The sequence below is a fragment of the Acomys minous genome, assembly GCF_964271855.1.
Source record: "Acomys minous genome assembly, chromosome: 15".
Classification (NCBI taxonomy): Eukaryota; Metazoa; Chordata; class Mammalia; order Rodentia; family Muridae; genus Acomys; species Acomys minous.
Window position 1 is genome coordinate 47,993,281 of NC_140497.1, and position 17,292 is coordinate 48,010,572.

At 39.7% G+C, this 17,292-nt stretch overlaps 1 protein-coding gene across 1 annotated transcript in view; it reads right to left on the reverse strand.

The window, feature by feature from the left end:
- PALLD (palladin, cytoskeletal associated protein) overlaps positions 1–10,519 on the reverse strand; it is a 400,257-nt gene extending 389,738 nt beyond the window's left edge. Inside the window, exon 1 of the mRNA XM_084759530.1 lies at positions 10,412–10,519. The gene's annotated coding sequence lies outside the window, so the exon portion shown is untranslated. The remainder of the gene's footprint in view (positions 1–10,411) is intronic.
- Positions 10,520–17,292: the final 6,773 nt, after the last annotated feature.

The following is a 17,292-nucleotide window of genomic DNA, read 5'->3' on the forward strand; positions in this document are numbered from 1 at the left end:
ACTGCTTCCTTTTCAGTAGTCAGAGTGGCCCCCCCCCGAAGTTTCTCCTTTTCTTTTCATCCCTCCTTAGCTCAGTTTGTTTAATTGTTGTCTGTTCTGGAATTCCCCTATGCCACAACTCTGATTTCTTGCAATGTGTGCAGTTCTGGGCTCTTCCCCGCAGGGGAAGTGGCTATGGCTGCTCTGTTATTCAATGTCATGACCCTCTCTTCCTCTTTCTGTCACAGAATGGTAGAACATGGGGTCCATGGCAGTTGTGTACTGGTGCAGGAGAAGCTTCTGGAAAGATGAAGTGTGTCAAGGCAGTGATGTTTCTTCTCCAGTGATGTTTAACAGTCCAGTATTAGGGATTAAGGAAACAGTAAAAAAAAACCACAATAGCCATATGGAGGAACATGACAATTGGCTGCTATTAAAACTGTTTAGGCAATTTGCAGAAGGCATAAAAGATCTGAGTGAGATCGTATTAGCACAGTCTGTCCTATCACTGCCTTCCCCCTCCTCCTATGGCTAACCTCTGGCAAAAAGAAACAGCTTCAAAGCCTTTCTGGGTTATAGTCCCTACAGACAGTCTGCTGGAGGAGCTCCTCAGCACACTGTCCAGCAACCTGACGCAGACTGCTCTCAGTCCGGTGTCTGCCTCTCTGTTCCTTGGACATTCCGCGTATTTTTTTTTTAATCTTCGTGACTTTTTATATAGAGCCCATTTTGCCTAAAATGCCTCTTCCTGTCTTTCTCACTCTTTCCGCTTTTAATACCAGTTCACCTGTGCAAAGAATTTGTTTAAAGTCCTTTTCCTTTGGCGAATATCTAGAATTCTCTGGTTAATACAACTAGATTCTGGATACTTAGTGTAGTATTTTATCATATATATATATATATATATATATATATATATATATATATATATATATATATATAAGCACACTAGGCAAACATTCTATCACAGCATTACATCCTTAGCCCAAAATAAATAAATGTACATAGATTTTGTTTTGGAGACCCCCTTCCCCACTGAGCTGTGAGCACACTGAAGGCAGGAGATGTAATTGGAAGGTTCATATACCTAGCCTAACCCTAACCCTAACCCTAACCCTAGTGCTTATTGGATCACAGCCTATAAGGAAGACATACTAAGGAATCTCTAGTATTGCAAACATGTGCTGAACTTTGTTTTGGGTTTTTCAGGAGGAGTGACAGAGACAAAGGCAGGAGACCTGAAATTTGTTATCACCTCCCTTGCTCTCAGGACCACAGCCCCACTGTAGCATTTCAGATGTATCTTCTTTATTGACATGTTCTTTTTGCTGATGACACTGGCTTTTAAAGATTCACTCTTTTTCTGCATTTATTTATTTGAGTGTGAGAGTATGCATGTGTGCAGGTCAGAGTCAGTTCCACCCTATGGGTCTTGGGAATTAAACTTACATTGGCAGGCTTGGAACACTGAGCCAGCCACTAAGCCTAAAAATTCATTCCAAGTGTCATAGACAAATATTAAGAATGCTCATTTAGCCAGGCAGTGGTGGTGCACGCCTTTAATCTCAGCACTTGGGAGCCAGAGGCAGGTGGATATCTCTGAGTTTGAGGCCAGCCTTGACTACAGCATGAGTTCCAGGACAGCCGGAGATGCACTGAGAAACCCTGTCTTGAGCAACAACAACAAAACAAAACAGTACAAAAATGCCCACTTAATAGATATCAGTTAATATTTGATATATTCATACACCGATTAATGTTTTCATCAGGCTAAGCCTGTTTTCTAATGGTTTCTTCTTCCTTCTTTCACAATTTTCCTTCTACTCAGATTTGTTACTGCAGTCGTACGCTTCGATACCTGGATTTTTTTTCTAGTGTAGAGTTCTACTTTGTCGTTACCACAAGGCTTGCCAACTATACGTGGCTGGGTCTGGGGAGAGGCTCAGTGAATAAAGCAGTATTGCTGTACAAATATGAGGGCAGGGGTTTAGGTGCCCAGGACCCATGTAAAAGTGAGGAAGGTGTGGTGCCTGGCACCCATAAGCCAACACTCAAGAAGGAGAGATAGGGGAACTCCTGGAGCAAGCTGGCTTGTTATTCTAGCTGATTGATGAGTTCTGGGTTCAATCAATCCATAAGGGTAGAGGTAGGTAAAGACACTCTACATCAGCTTCAGAACACACACACCAACACACACACACACACACACACACACACACACATGTATGGAAGCATAGCACCCCAAATCATGGGAAAATTTGCTCACAGAAATCTACTTTTTAATAACAGCAACTTAACTTGCTCATTGAGAAGCCAACAGAAACACAGAACAAGAGGCAATTAAACTAATAGAGTACTGTTATATGATCTTAATTTCTCCCATAATCTGAATTTTCATGTCCCATTTTGCATTTTATTTTCTTCTGTGTTTTTGTTGATAAGCATAAGCATGGTACATGTGTGCAGCTCAGGTACCCCCTTCCCTTTGAGACAGGCCTCTCACAGGCTTGGAACTTCAGCACAGAGCCAAGTTTCCAGCGATCCATCTCTCCCTCCTATCTCAGTGACAGGGAGGTTCCCAGCATATGCCATAGGCCTAACTGTGTTAGACCAATTCTGGAATCTGAACTCACATCCTTTTACCTTTGGGGTAAGCACTTTAGTGACTGATCCGTTGCTCCAGTCCCCACTTTACATGTCTGTGTTGCTCGCCACATATCCATGTGGTCGTTTTAATTAATATAATTAGGCTCCATACTAGGGATGAATTATGCATATTATTTAAATACTAGCATACTCTTAATTTGCATAATTACTTTTCAGTGAGTTTTCTATGCTCTCTTCTTAGCCATCATCATGGACTTCCTCCAGTTTAAAGTTCTCCCTTTACTACGTTTTGTTGATAAGTGTGTTGGAGATTATATATATATGTCTTTGTCATTTATAAAGGATAGTTTTGCTGAATGCTGAATTTTTTGTTGATAATTTTTTCTTTAGTACTGTGAAAAATCACGTGCTGCTTTCTTCTAGAACAGTGGTTCTCAGCCTTCTTAATGCCACAACCCTTTATTACAACTCCTCATGTTTCAGTGACTCCCAACCGCAGGATTATTTTCCTTGCTATTTAATAATTCCAACTCTGCTGCCGTTATTAATCGCAATATGAACATCTTATATGTGACTCCTATGAAAAACTTGGTTGACCACAAATGGGTTGTGACTCAGCTTGAGAACCACTATTCTAGACCACTAGATTTCTTTTCTTTTTCCTTTGTATTTTGCTGGGAACTTAATTGTTCAGGTAAATTGAGACACACCTACGTATTACCTATTTCTCTTCTCTCACATCCTTGAAGGTTTTCTCACTCTCTTTCATCCTTGAGTTCTTCATGCTAAGAGACTTTCATAAGACGTCTTGGGGTAGACTTCATTGAGTTACACATTTGCCTTGTGACCCCTGACCTTCTTGTGTGTATATATTTGTATCTTGTTCCAGGACTGGGAGCTTTTCTGTTATTTCTATTTCTTCTCCTTGGTATTCTCAAGACCTCTTTAAACTCACATAAGTGGAAACTACTGTCTTCACATTGTAATCTAACTTCATTCCTTTCCGCACTTCTATTTTCCCCAACTGGGAGTGTTTGAGTAGCCTGCCCTCGTGCCAATGTGTTTCCTTCTGTCTGAATCACTCCCATCGATGCCGCCGTTGTAGATTCCAAGGCTCAGGAATTGCTGTTTGTTCTTTGAAAAAAATTTTCTTCTGTCTCTTTTAAGTTTCTCTGTTAGAAATTGAAATGATTCTCTATTTTCTTCAAGCCCATAGAGTTCTACAAGAGCTGCTTTCAACTCTCTGAGACCTCTGTCATACTGGTTACCGCCTGGTACCTGATTTTATGTGTTTTCTGACCTTGTTTTAATTATTGGGTGTGGAAATGATTTTCTTTAAAAAACAAAACAAAACCCGGATGCTTGTTGTCATGTAAAACCGTCTGGATGTTAAGTATTTCCTTTTGTTTTCCTAACTTGCTATTTGTGTCTGTCTGAAAATTCTAAGTCAACTGCCTGTTTTCTATGCTTCTGTAATTACTTCCATATTTCACCACTGGATGGCACCCAGGTCCAGAACTTTCAGGGGCCTGTGGTTAATGTGTTGTCACAGTTTGAGAACAAGAGGGCAATCCAAACTCACAGTTGTCCCTATACTAACAGTGTTGGTATATTGTTCGGAAAGAAACAGGAAAGTACCCAGAAACAATAGTGAGCACCCGTTTGCCCCCAACCCCAAGGTAAGTCCAAGTGCACCAATCATGGTGTGTCTCTGTGCTCAGGCATTACAATTTTTTTTTTTTTAAAGACAAGGTTTCTCTGTGTAGCTCTGGCTGTCCTGAAACTCGGAGATCTACCTCCCTCTGCTTTCTGAGCACCAGGATTAAAGCTATGCGCCACCATTGCCATGCGATTCTGTTCTGCTTTAGGCCGTGTCAGTATATATTGACCGCATCCAGGTTTCTGTGTCATACATATTACCATCAAAGTCACCAAACTGAGTCCATCCCTCAAGAAGCAGCTTTCCGAGAGGAAGCAGCACGACTGTGGGGTGCGACACACTGCTATGAGTTGACTGTTGCTGAGGTTAAGCACACGGCCCAAGATTGTTACAGCCAGTCACAGGAGGTGCCAGATGAAAGAAGCCAGAAGACTGGGTCATTTTGTCTTTCTCTGGCAATAGTTCCAGAAACCCCCTTTCTCACAGATCCAGGGGGAAAGAAGAGGATGTGGTAGGTGCAAGACTGAGATATGGCAGCTGTGTTGACCCATGTCCTGGTTACTCACCCAGGAAGATTGTCACAGAAAAAGACCTCTGGCCCTGTTCCAGTCTCCAGTCCAAATAGCTTCTCCCCTGTCTGACACATACACAGAGCCCCTTAAAACTGACATTCAAAGCCGCCTGTCACCGCATCCTCCGTTGACAACTCTGTACTCTTGACAGTTCTGTGCTCCTGGTTCTTATCTACCCTCCTACAGAGTACTCTCCTCGTGTTTGTGCCAACCCTCTGCCTTGCCTTTCAGTGTAGTCCCTCGGAACAAGAGCCATTGTGTTGCACAAACATTGCAGAGTACATCCAAAGAGATGCGTATACATGGTATAACATGCGATCTAGCAACTATTGTAATGATTAGGATTGAGGACCAGTGGGGCCGGGGGAGGTGACTCAGAGGTTAAATACTAACTGTGCAAGCCTTACGACCTGGGTCTGATCCCCCTGGAAATCACATAAAAAGCTGGATGCACGGGTGCACATTGGGATGCCAGCACTCCTGAGGCAAGATGGAAGAAAGAGCCTGAAGAAAGTTGGCAGCCCCGTCAGCCTGGAGTACGCAGTGCAGCAGGAGAAATGAGGGTGGCCTTAACAAGGTAGAAGATGAGACCAAGCCTTTGAAAGCTATACTCCGACTTCCACATGCATTGTCTGGTACACATAACACACAAGCACCCTCGATAAGCAATACCAACAAATAAACATTAAGAAAAGAAAGGTTTGGAGTTCCTGTGTTTGCTAATAAGGATCAATGCTACATGGTATCAGGACTACTTCCTCAGTGAAGGTCAAAGAAACTGGTATTGTTTAAAAATTTATTGTTATTTAATAAACCCCCACAGTTTAGAAAGGCTAAAAACATACCCATCTATGCCACTGACAGAGATTGCTTATGACAGAGCTGCTGACATTCGCATGAAAGATATGCACCATTTGCTCATTGAGAAATGTATAAGATAGTATATTAAAGAGGTATCTCTAATGATTCTGACTTTTATGTTTCTTATCAACATCCAAGAAAGCGACTCATGAAAAAAATCAGAGCTGCCAGGTGTGGTAATCCCAGCAGTAGGGAAGGCAGAGGCAGGCAATCTCTTTGAGTTCGAGGCTAGCCTGGTCTAAAAAGCAAGTCCAGGACAGCCAAGGCTACCCAGTGATACCCTGTCTCAAAAATCCAAAATGTTAGAAAGACAGACAGAAAGAAAGAAAGAAAGAAAGAAAGAAAGAAAGAAAGAAAAAAAAAAAGAAAAACATCAGAAGCAAAAATAAATAAATCACCTACTCTGTTTCCCAGCAATCCTAATTCATGTTGAGTAGTTCCATCCAAAACCCTGAAACCCAGCGTAGTCAAAACAATCTAGACTTTTTAAGTGCTGACCTGACATCACAAATAGAAGACTCCCCACCATGGAATTCTATTGTCTGCGTAAGTGATTATTACAAATATCATTAAAAATATAGTAGAACATACTTTCAGGATACATTTATAAAGTATATATAAAGCATAAGTGATTTTGCATTTAGACCTGGGACCCATCTCCTGAGTGACACATCATATATTTATATATTTATATTTATTAAATATAATATATATATGGAAAAATGTAATATGTGAGGCATTTCTGGTTCAAAACATTTCACCAAAGGGCTAACAAACTTCTATTAGACAGTGGGAATTGTGTAAAACTTAGTAACTCTTTGTGACATATGTGACATGGACACAAGCAAAGTTAGAATTAAAATCTGAGTTGTGGAAATACAAATACCTCAGCATCTAGTTAACAGAGCACCTCCTATGAGTCACATTTCTCCTTTATAGGCCAAGGACATAGGCATCTGAAGGCCTAACATCCCAACATTCCTTTGAGTTTGTTTCCCATTGGTGGTCCTGGAAGTCGGGGGCTCAGGGCTCTGAAGTCCAGCTGCTGGTGCAATTGCACAATGCTCTGTGGGGGAATTCTTGCAGGTGAGTTTGACCAATGCTCATGAGGTCAGTTTCCTGCTCTTAAGCAAGCATCTGGTGCTTCATAGGTTTGGGAAGGTTAGCCAATACCGCAAGACATCAAGACACCCATCCACCTCCAATTATGAGCAGACAATTTATCCGAATTCCTGTTTATTCTAAATAGATATTGCCTCCAAATGTACATTCCTATAACAGATTTTATTTACTTTTGTGCATTTTCACTCATTTTTGTGAATTTTATAGATCTTAATTTGAAGATTACTTATACATGTAATTTTATGGTTCACAATTTCTTCCTGAATTAATATCATCTGAATTCTGTGAGATTATGTTATACTATAAAACATACAGCATTGGTGTTTATATTGAATACTTTGTATTTGGTACATCTACCACACATCCTAACATAAGACATCTTAGCATTATTATTTTAGTATTTGGGGAAACATGTATTTTTGAGATTGTGAATATGCTATATATTTGTTCACATGAAAGGTTTACAAATATAGGTGAACATGCAAATGACAGGAATAGATATATCTATAGGTTATAAGTAACCTTGGACTTTAAAATTGCTGACTTTGACACAGCTTATCTAAAAATTGTATTCATGACAATTGGGAGAATCCTTTGGATGTGAGTAAAATATACATACACACAATGCACATACACCCACCCCACACCGCCCCACCCACACACATATGGGAAGCCTTCTAGAATAATCCTGCTGGCAAAAAGCACTATTTACTGCAGATATAAGATTTATTTCCCAAGCTTAAAAGAATGCACAAAGGACAAGGTATGTGCACACAGCCAGTGTCTGAATATAGCAGAGAAGATTTGCTTTACAAACAGTAGGAGCAGGGCTTCCTGTGCCTGCTTCTGAGTTATGCATTTTCACAGTAAAACATTCGGCCCTGTAGACAACTGACGGAACACAATCGTCTTTCTACTTCAGGGTTTTTATTATTCAAAGCGTAAACCAAAAAAAAAAAAAAAAAAGGCCAAATATTTGTGGCATTAGGAGATCTCAGACTCAGCTTTGAGGGTTGAATGTAACTACAGTGTTCCCTCTTCCCCTTGGAGATAACTATGGGCAATTAGCTTAAGTATCTAGGTAAGAGGAGAATGGTTGTTATATGTGGAATTCCTTAAGAAATACCAGTAGATTTTGTGAGAAAAGAGACTGAACCCTAGATCCTTTTGTCTTGTGTATTGCACTCAGCAGATCTGTTGGAGACTTCAGGGAGTGACAGAGACAGTGACAGAGACATTTCAATAATCACCTGAAAATTTACACGTGCACAGCAGGAAATGCATGGGGAGGTTGGAAGGAGGCAGTCAGTGAATACTGGTTAGCTCAATGGTGGGCTTTACACAGGGGACACAGGGAATTTCCTAATTCAAGTCATAATTTTAGGGGACACTTTTCTGTCGTAAATATTTAAAGTAAGATATTTGAAGTAAGCACTCTCTTTTGTTTGTTTGCAGAAACCTAAAAAAGAATAAAAGCTTTTGACTAAACCATTCAGTGCTGCTGATGTAAAAGCTATCTTTGAAGTCCAAATTTAAGAACAAAGGTTCTGAAGTTTATTTTTTCTACTTCAGACTCATGATTAGTTTTAGACTAATTTCTTGCCTATTATTTCTTTCCTCCTTTCCTTTTTATCTCTTTTTTCTCCTTCACTTTAAAAACATTTTTTTTTTACAAGAAGCCCTGTAGGGCAAAAGTCAAATGTGAAAATGTTCACAGAATCTCATGTGTGATGCAAAATGACTTTATTATATAATCAATCACTGCTTAATAGATACACAAGCTCTTCTTTTCGATCATCAGATACACTGCCAAAGTTCTCAAATTTACCCTATGCTTTTAAATGCAATGCACACTCCAAAGTAAGACACTTTATCTTAATTTTCACAACAGAATCTGACAATATATTCCGTCTTAACACAGCTGTACCACAAGTTTAATGAAGAGGATTTGTGTGTGTGTGTGTGTGTGTGTGTGTGTGTGTGTGTGTGTGTGTGTGTTTCTGGTGCCTATTCATTTTATCATATTTATATTAAATCCACTGGGAATGACTATAGTTTTTTTTTTAACTTCTAATTCTTCCATTTCTCTCTTAAATTCAAATTCTTTCTATCACATATGTTCTCTTATTCTATACTATGATGTTTTGTCAGTTGCAAATTATAGTCATAATGCTTTGATTAGTCTTTGTTTTCTTTGCTGGAATTTTACCAGAGCCTGGTCATGATTCCTACCTGAACTGAGAATAATAGCATCCTTCAAAGGTTCCTGACCACCCTGCTTAAGTACGGGGGTGGGGGGGGCAGGGAGGTCAGGGGGAACAGCAGGGGCCAGCAGGGGCCAGGTAGGGGATGAGGAGGTGGGGGGGGGCGGGAACTCTCGCCCTGCCCTTGCAGGTGTGTCAGCATATCTTAAAGAATTGGGCCAACTTATTTTGTAAACACAAATATTTCCTCTTTACAAATTTTAAATGAGTGGGGAAAAGGTCAAGAAGTCACAATAGTGGCCATTTCCCCTTGTGATCCAGAGCCTCACACATTCTCTTGTCAAATGTGATCTGTGGCAGTTTAAATATCCACTTTTCAGTGGCAGAACAAAGAGTAGATTCCGGGAAAAGAACTCCAACCCACCCTGAATATCAGAGCAACAGCACCAGAGATGTGTAATCACAGTTACAGAGTGGGTTATGGTTAGACAGGCTCCCCAGACCTCCTCTCCAGTTAGCATTTTAAAATTTCTGAACACTTGAGAAGGGTATTTAATTCTTTTGAGAAAAATAGTTGTAAAACAGGCTGTAAAAAAAGACTTGAGTTTCGATATGCCCATCAGTTGAACAGATTTTGAATAGTTTCCCATTATCAAGTAATAGACCTTGTATTTGGTCATAGTATTTACACTAGAAGGTAATTGGTATTTTTAGAAAATGCTAAAAAGTAATATGAGCCTGGAATAATGCTGCACCAACATCATGTATTGGAGTCAAGACGATTTCCTCTGTAGTTTAAAAACAGCACAATACAGGACTGTGTTCTGATATTTGTATGCAACAGACTACATTGTGGACATTCATGGTCAGAAATATTTTGCTCACATGAATGTTACAATTATTTTATATTACCTGGTGCTATTATGCCAACTAATTTAACTATATCCTCTGAGTTATTTTTAAAACCATTCAAAAGGTAATTAATTACTCAGGATGTTATTTAAAACCCAAGGTCTATTATTTTAAGCCATCAGTTTTTAGTTTATGGATGAAGGTCAAGATGGTTACAGTTTCATTTACTATGCACATGCACACTCATGACAAATTTGACTCCCTACACAACATATTTAACCCTTTGGAATTGATCACAATGATTTAGCACACCTATGATTACAACACAGGTGTCTGACAGTGTGGGCAGAAGGAAATTCAGCCACCTTTATGTGTTACCTATTTTGAGGGAAAAAAATACAAAGTTAACATCACATTTCTTATCCTCGTAAAAGAAAAAGGAGATCAAGCATTTTCCAAATGGTATCACAGTACCAGGCAAAGCTACTGAACTATTTCCAACTTCAGAAGTCCTAAAAGTGTTGTCCTCCTAGTAAGTGTGTTAAGGTACAGACCTTTTCAATGCTTGGTCAGTTTGAAGCCTCCCCGAAGGTGATGGATTTCCCAGGAGCTTTTCTTCTTTCTCCTGGTGAGAAGAGGTTGGTCTTGCCTGTCCATTAAGGACTGCTTGGTCTGTGGTACTGAGACAACTGTGGCCTGAGACACTCATCTGCTCTCTTACTCTACTCGGCTATATTTGGTAACTGAACTCATGTTGCAGCTGAGTGCCACAATCAGGAATCCCAGTAGTGGCCTGGGAAGCAGCCCGAGATCCCAGCCTGGGTTCTTAGAAATTAAAGCCACTTAGTGTAGAAGGAATTGTAGTTATGAATTAAACAAGCACGACCTTTAAACATAGTCCCCCTTTGGCTTGTATTTGGTAGTGACCACTTGGTCTTTTCACATACCTTTAATTATTTATAAGTATGCTTATGATTCCCCCTCCCCCCAAAGTGACATTCCGGAGGAAGACTCCTAGGATAATGCACTCTGTGTGTTTAGCTTTGAGTCATGTGGTGGGTTCTCCTAAAATAGTCAATCCAGTAACTATCTAAAAATTAAACCACCTGTCAAATTGAGTGGAGCTTCCAATTCCTTTCTTACTTTATGGTGTTAATTAGGAGTCGTCACATGACCGTAGTGTGCATTAAAGCCGTAGTCTAAGGCATAATGAACTGAAGTAACAAAAAGAGACTGGATCTTACAGGTTAGAGCACAGAGCCTGATGGTGCGTTAAGAACACTTAGCAAATAATTTACTGGAAAAACCAAACAAACAGTGGATGAACATTGTCTAATACAAGTATGAAGTTTTCACAGCTGTAAACGACGCACCACAAATCCTTCTGTTAACTATTTTGTAGCACCTCACTGTGACCTAGTCGCTACTATTCTTGTGTTAATAATAATAGAAGTGGGAAAAGCCAAGGACTTCTCTGACCCAAGATTATCTACACAAGCAAGATCTAAGGGGGAGGATAGAATCCTAGGAAAGGTCCCAGGCAATTCGGAAAGAAACTGTTGTGTCTTTGTTTTGATCTCATAGTCTCTGGTCTACTTTCATGTCTAAAGAAGTCTGTTCCTGAGGGTGAAGTTTGTGACTCGCATCTTCTCTGATCCTTAACACAGTGCTTCTATGGCCAATGCCCCCTTCATTAGTTAGTGATTTTTACAACTTACCTTTTGTAGAGCAAAAGTGGTACCCTCTCCCCCTCTAAAGTCCGATTGCCTTAGTTTTGTTTTTGTAAGAGAAGAGAATGGGATAATTTACATAGAACAGAATTTGACTTTGCATACTTCTCAAGGCTGGGAAGACAAAGATGCCCACAGGATCATTGCTCAATGAAGGTTCTGTTTCTAAGCTGCCACCTTGGGCTCTGTGTCCCTTGGTGGAGACACTTCCATTACACAGTAGAAAGTGAAAGGTTTTACATAAGAGTTTAATTCTTTCTATCACGTCAAAACTTAAAACTTCACTGCTAAACCAAAAGAGGAGTACATTCAACACTTAAAAAAAACTGAGCAATTAAACTTTAAATCAAGGATCAAGACAACAGAAAACATACACCAGTCATCCTGCCTGCCAAGTGGGTGCAACAAGAAATAATTGCTTTTACAGATCACAGGAGGGAAAGAGTGCCTCAGCATGGTGTGCCCGCCACAACATGACTTTTAGAAGTGACAAAACATTCAAGCCTTAGCACTTGTTAAACAAGTAAACACTTGTCTATTATGCTTCTTTTTTTTCCCAAGATATATATTATTTTATTAATTTTTTTCTCTCCTTTATTAATTTATTCTTGTTACATCTCAATGGTTATCCCATCCCTTGTATCCTCCCATTCTTCCCTCCCTCCCATTTTCCCCTTATTCCCCTCCCCTATGACTGTTCCTGAGGGGGATTACCTCCCCCTGTATATGTTCATAGGGCATCAAGTCTCTTCTTGGTAACCTGCTGTCCTTCCTCTGAGTGCCACCAGGTCTCCCCGTCCAGGGGACATGGTCAAAGGTGAGGCACCAGAGTATGTGAGAAAGTAATATCCCACTCTCCACTCTACTGTGGAGAGTGTTCTGTCCATTAGCTAGATCTGGGTAGGGGTTTAAGGTTTACTGCCTGTATTGTCCTTGGCTGGTGCCTTAGTTTGAGCGGGCCCATAAGGAATGACAAAACTGGAAAGGGCAGAAATGGAAAAGGAAGATGATAGAAGATACATAAAAAGTGGTGCAAAATGGTAACCATGAAGACCAGTCCAAGTTGTAAAGCTGAGGTGCCTATAGAAAGAGGTGCTGCTATGAAAGAAGTGATCTGCCCTGGAATCCTAGAGGAAGTGGGCAGTGAGAGGCTTCAGACTTTCCTTTGTACAGAATCTTAATTGACAGCTCCATTATTGAGAGTAGTAAGCGGCCTGGGACCTATGCTCTGGATTGACTAGGAGACTGCCTCAAGAGCCTCAGATGCTCCTTTTCCATGCCTGCTTTAGACAGCCAGGAGGCTCCTTCCCATGCCTGGGGAAGGTGAGAGGCTGCTTCTCTGGGACTTAAAAGCAGATTCTCCTTGCAGAGATGCACAGCATAGAAGATGTCCATGGAAGACATGGATAGTATTCTCATTCTGTTCTCTCTCTCTCCCCCCTCCTTATCCCCTTCCTCCCTCCATCCTCCTCTCTCCCTATCCCCTCTGTTCTTCCCTTCCTATCTGCTCCCTCCCCCCTCCCTCTTTCCCTTCCCCTCTAGCTCCCTTTCTCTTCTCTTCTCTTCTCTTCTTCTTCTTCTTCTTCTTCTTCTTCTTCTTCTTCTTCTTCTTCTTCTTCTTCTTCTCTCTCTCTCTCTCTCTCTCTCTCTCTCTCTCTCTCTCTCTCTCTCTCTCCCCTAGTTCAAGAAGGATTTGATCAACTCATGACATTTATTGGCCACACATTTCCTTCTTTCTTCATTTCAGGAAAACTTCACCAGTCAACTTTTATGGTATGGCAGCAAAGGAAGGAGTAACTGATAACTCTGATCAAGAAACAGTAGAATTGGGGTCATGAAGACCTTGCAAAAGTGCTCTAAGTGATGATGTATTAAGTGGCCAGGAAACAAATCCTTCAACCCTGGTCAGTCTTTAGACAGCTTCCTTTTCCACTGTATCTGGCTGAGACACATTCCTCAGAATCAAGCATGACACACACTGAGTTTATGCTAATCTGCGCACATCAGTGAACTTCAGATGTGCTGCCCATAGATTCAGTTTCCTGAGGGCTTGTTTAATCCGCTGCACATATTCTTCCTGATCCTTTGGGTGGTCTTCTGGTCACAGGGCAGTTGATAGATAGGGCATATGCACAAAATGATTAGACAAAAATGACCCAACACCAAAGGAATGAAAGGAGAATTGAAATCATATGTGAAAAGTGAGACCAGATCCCATAATTTATATGTATTAGGCACCATTGGGTATTATATGGTTTCCTGCCCCCAGTGCTGGGAATTGAACCTAGCACTCTACCACAAAGCTATACTTCTAGCCCCATAAATCTCATTTCTAATCTTCCCAAAGGAGACAAGTGTAAAGTTCTACACAGAGGTGAAAAAAACAAAACAAAACAAAAACTAGTTTCAATAGATTCAATAGAAAAATAAGCACATGACTTTATAAAGAAGAAATAAGATCATGTATTATATAACAATCACATCATTATTTACTGAATAATTTCAAATTGCGTAGAAAAAGCACACAGTAGTGTTTTGAAGAATAACAGGTAATATTTGAAAGAATTATTAACAAGTAGAAGAAAATTATATATTAAAATAAAAACATATAATTTAAATTCATGTAAGTTGTAATAGTTGCTTTGTCATGCAAAGATAAAGAATTTAATTCAATATATTAATAAGTCAAAAGGGAAAAGCCATATGGTTATTTTTATAGGTTATTAGCACAACTTGAACAAAGTTCCATATCCATTTCACTTAAAATTATAATGTTGGAGGTTGAGAAAAATGGTTCTAACCCATTACATTTTAAAGTATATATATGTGTGCATGCATGTATGTACATGGTACACATATGCACATTTAATCATGCACACATAGTTCTTAGACATAAGCATCAACAAATACTACCAAAAATATGCAAACCTTTAAATTTAAAAAAATTTTATATTTAAATATAATGATATAATTAACATATTATTTTATATAATATAATATATAATAAATAAATATAATAATATTAATATGAAATATTTTTATTTTTTTGTGTGTAAGTGTATCTGCGTGTGTGGGGTGGGGGATGTATATAAGTGTGCAGGGTCCTACAGAGGCCAGAAAAGGGCATTAGATCCTCTAAAGCTAGAGGTACAGGTGGTTGTGAGCCTGTGGTGTGGATGCTGAGAGCTGAACTCAGGTCCTTCTCTGAGGACCAGGAACTGCTTTTAACCACTGAGCCATTTCTCCAGCCCCTATGTGCAAGTCTTAACACATGTGGAAGATAAGATGGGAATGCAATACTAGAAGAAATCAAATTGTATTTCCCATATTTATCACAAGAAGAACTCATTTACTGGCAAGTCAGATTTCATAAGGAAAAAAAATCTACAAATAACATGGAACGCCAATGCAAAAGGCACTTTTTGTGTGTGTAACGTGGAATTAAAAAAGCAATACAAGGTTTCACCAGACAAACATCCATAGCCAGGTATACAGGAAGACTGTGTGAAGGGCACAGCTGATGCCTTTGGTGGAACCACAAGACATGGAGGGAGGATTCCAGTAAAATGACATATGGATGCTCGTGTGTGAACGTGTGTGGAAAAATGATACCAATTTTTCCTCTTGTCTTCGCAAAATTCTGAAAAGACGTCTCACAGCTTAAGAAAGCTAGCAGAGGACCAGAGGTCAGAAGATCTTCGCATCCAGGTGGAGTGGCTCACAACTGTCTGGAACTCCAGGCAATCCAATACTCTGTTAGCTTCCATAGGTATGTACAGGCATGCACACACAAACACACACATACTCTCTCTCTCTCTCTCTCTCTCTCTCTCTCTCTCTCTCTCTCTCTCTCTAAGTAAAGCAAATCTGAAAAAGGAACTGTTTTTATGTTTCACTTCATTCAGCAAAATAAAAGTTCCTTTGGTCTATGGGGAAATGGAGTGGAATGCATTGCTACGTATGTAGTCATGGGGGTATATTAAGTATCCATTTATGGATTAACAATGTGAACAGCATCCTCAAATCCATATAAATATATATCCATATAGGAATATGCTTATGCTTATATGGATATATGTCTCTCTCTATATAACGACAACTTATTTTCCTCTCCTGGCATATGGTATACTCAGTATACCAAGTAACTCTTGACTGTTACTGCTTCTTACTTCCTATGTTTTCCCTTATTAATATGAAATATTTTTCTGTTTTTGAAATGCATTTTAAAAAGTGATGTGGGCAAAACAATTTTAATTACCAACCAATAAGAAAAGCGCCTCCCCCTTTTTGCCAAGTATTATAGTTGGAAGTTAAGATTTGAGGAATCTTTCTACTCTCTCCCCTCATACATTTTCTTTGAAACTTGTATCTGATTGCTTACTATGAAGCCATGACAGAAGATTCCTTCTACTTGGTAAGTGTAAGTCTTATCAACTATTGGAACATTGTTTGTAATAAATAACTTATTAGCAAAGTCATAGTTCTTCAAGTTCTTAGGATGTAAAATGGAAAATAATCATTTAAAGAACCTGTGCATATTGCATATTTTGCCTTTGGGATTAAAAATAGTCTTTGTTGACTTTAAATAGTTAAAGGAGGCTACAGTCTTCCTAGCTGGCCCCTGCCTGTTGATTTGCAAATAACAACTGGACTACAGCCTGCAATATGAAGACTCATCTTCATCTGGCCACTTTGAAATGTCATATCCTTTGACCTACTCTATCCTAGACCTACTGAGGACATATTCCTAATGAAAAGAGACCCTTCATACAAAAATATGCAATTCTACATTATGTATAAGAGCATCTCTTCCCCCTCAAATGCATGTGCGATTTATGGAATGGCTTAGCAACCTCATGGAATTTTTAAGTAACCATAAACATGATTTTTCTTGAACTATTTATATTTTACAAAGTAGCACAAAGAAAAAATTTATGGCTTGAATACGAACCATAAACATAATCTTTACATGATTAAAGGTTAAATGCCGCTTGATATTTTTAAAATGTAAAGACTTAAGTTATGTGGTCTCCTGTGCCCCTCCAGTTTTGTTCATTGGAGGAGAAAGACAAACCTAACAAATGCTTAGAAATGGCTTCGGCCAATCATTTGGCTTAGATACAAAACCTCAGTGTTTTGTTTCTCCTGAGGTTTGCTTTTTTCACAGCTCATGGATGGACTTAGTGAGGAAATAGCAAACTCGTGAGTGCGGAGGTCACTAGCCGACAACTGCAGGCAGCTGTGTGGGCATTTCAGTGGTTGCTGCTAAAGAAGAGCCCTGTTGAAGGATGTGGCTGCCACTCCCTAGGAAATCAGAAAGGAAGAACTGGACAAAGGAGGAAATCAGCTGTTGGACCAAAGGAGGATTTAGACAGTGAAAAAAAATGCCATCTGTGAAAGACAGTTGCTGAGCCACAAACAACCCTGAGCCCCTCCCACCAGGACTTGCAGGCCCAGCAATTTGCTCAGCTCTTGCTATTTTGGGAAGGAATTTCCACAGAGTTGGCATATCTTCAGCTCCGAGGTTTCCTCTGATTGAATGATCAACAGGTGTCGAAAAAGGCTGTGGCAGAAATATCACAGACCCAGTGTGCTCGTTTGACATCTGTGGCTCTCACTGTAGTGTCACTTGGTGGGTCATTTCTTAGTCAAGAAAACCTTTCTGCAGAATAAAAGCAACATCAATCCCTTCAAGATCTGTGGGC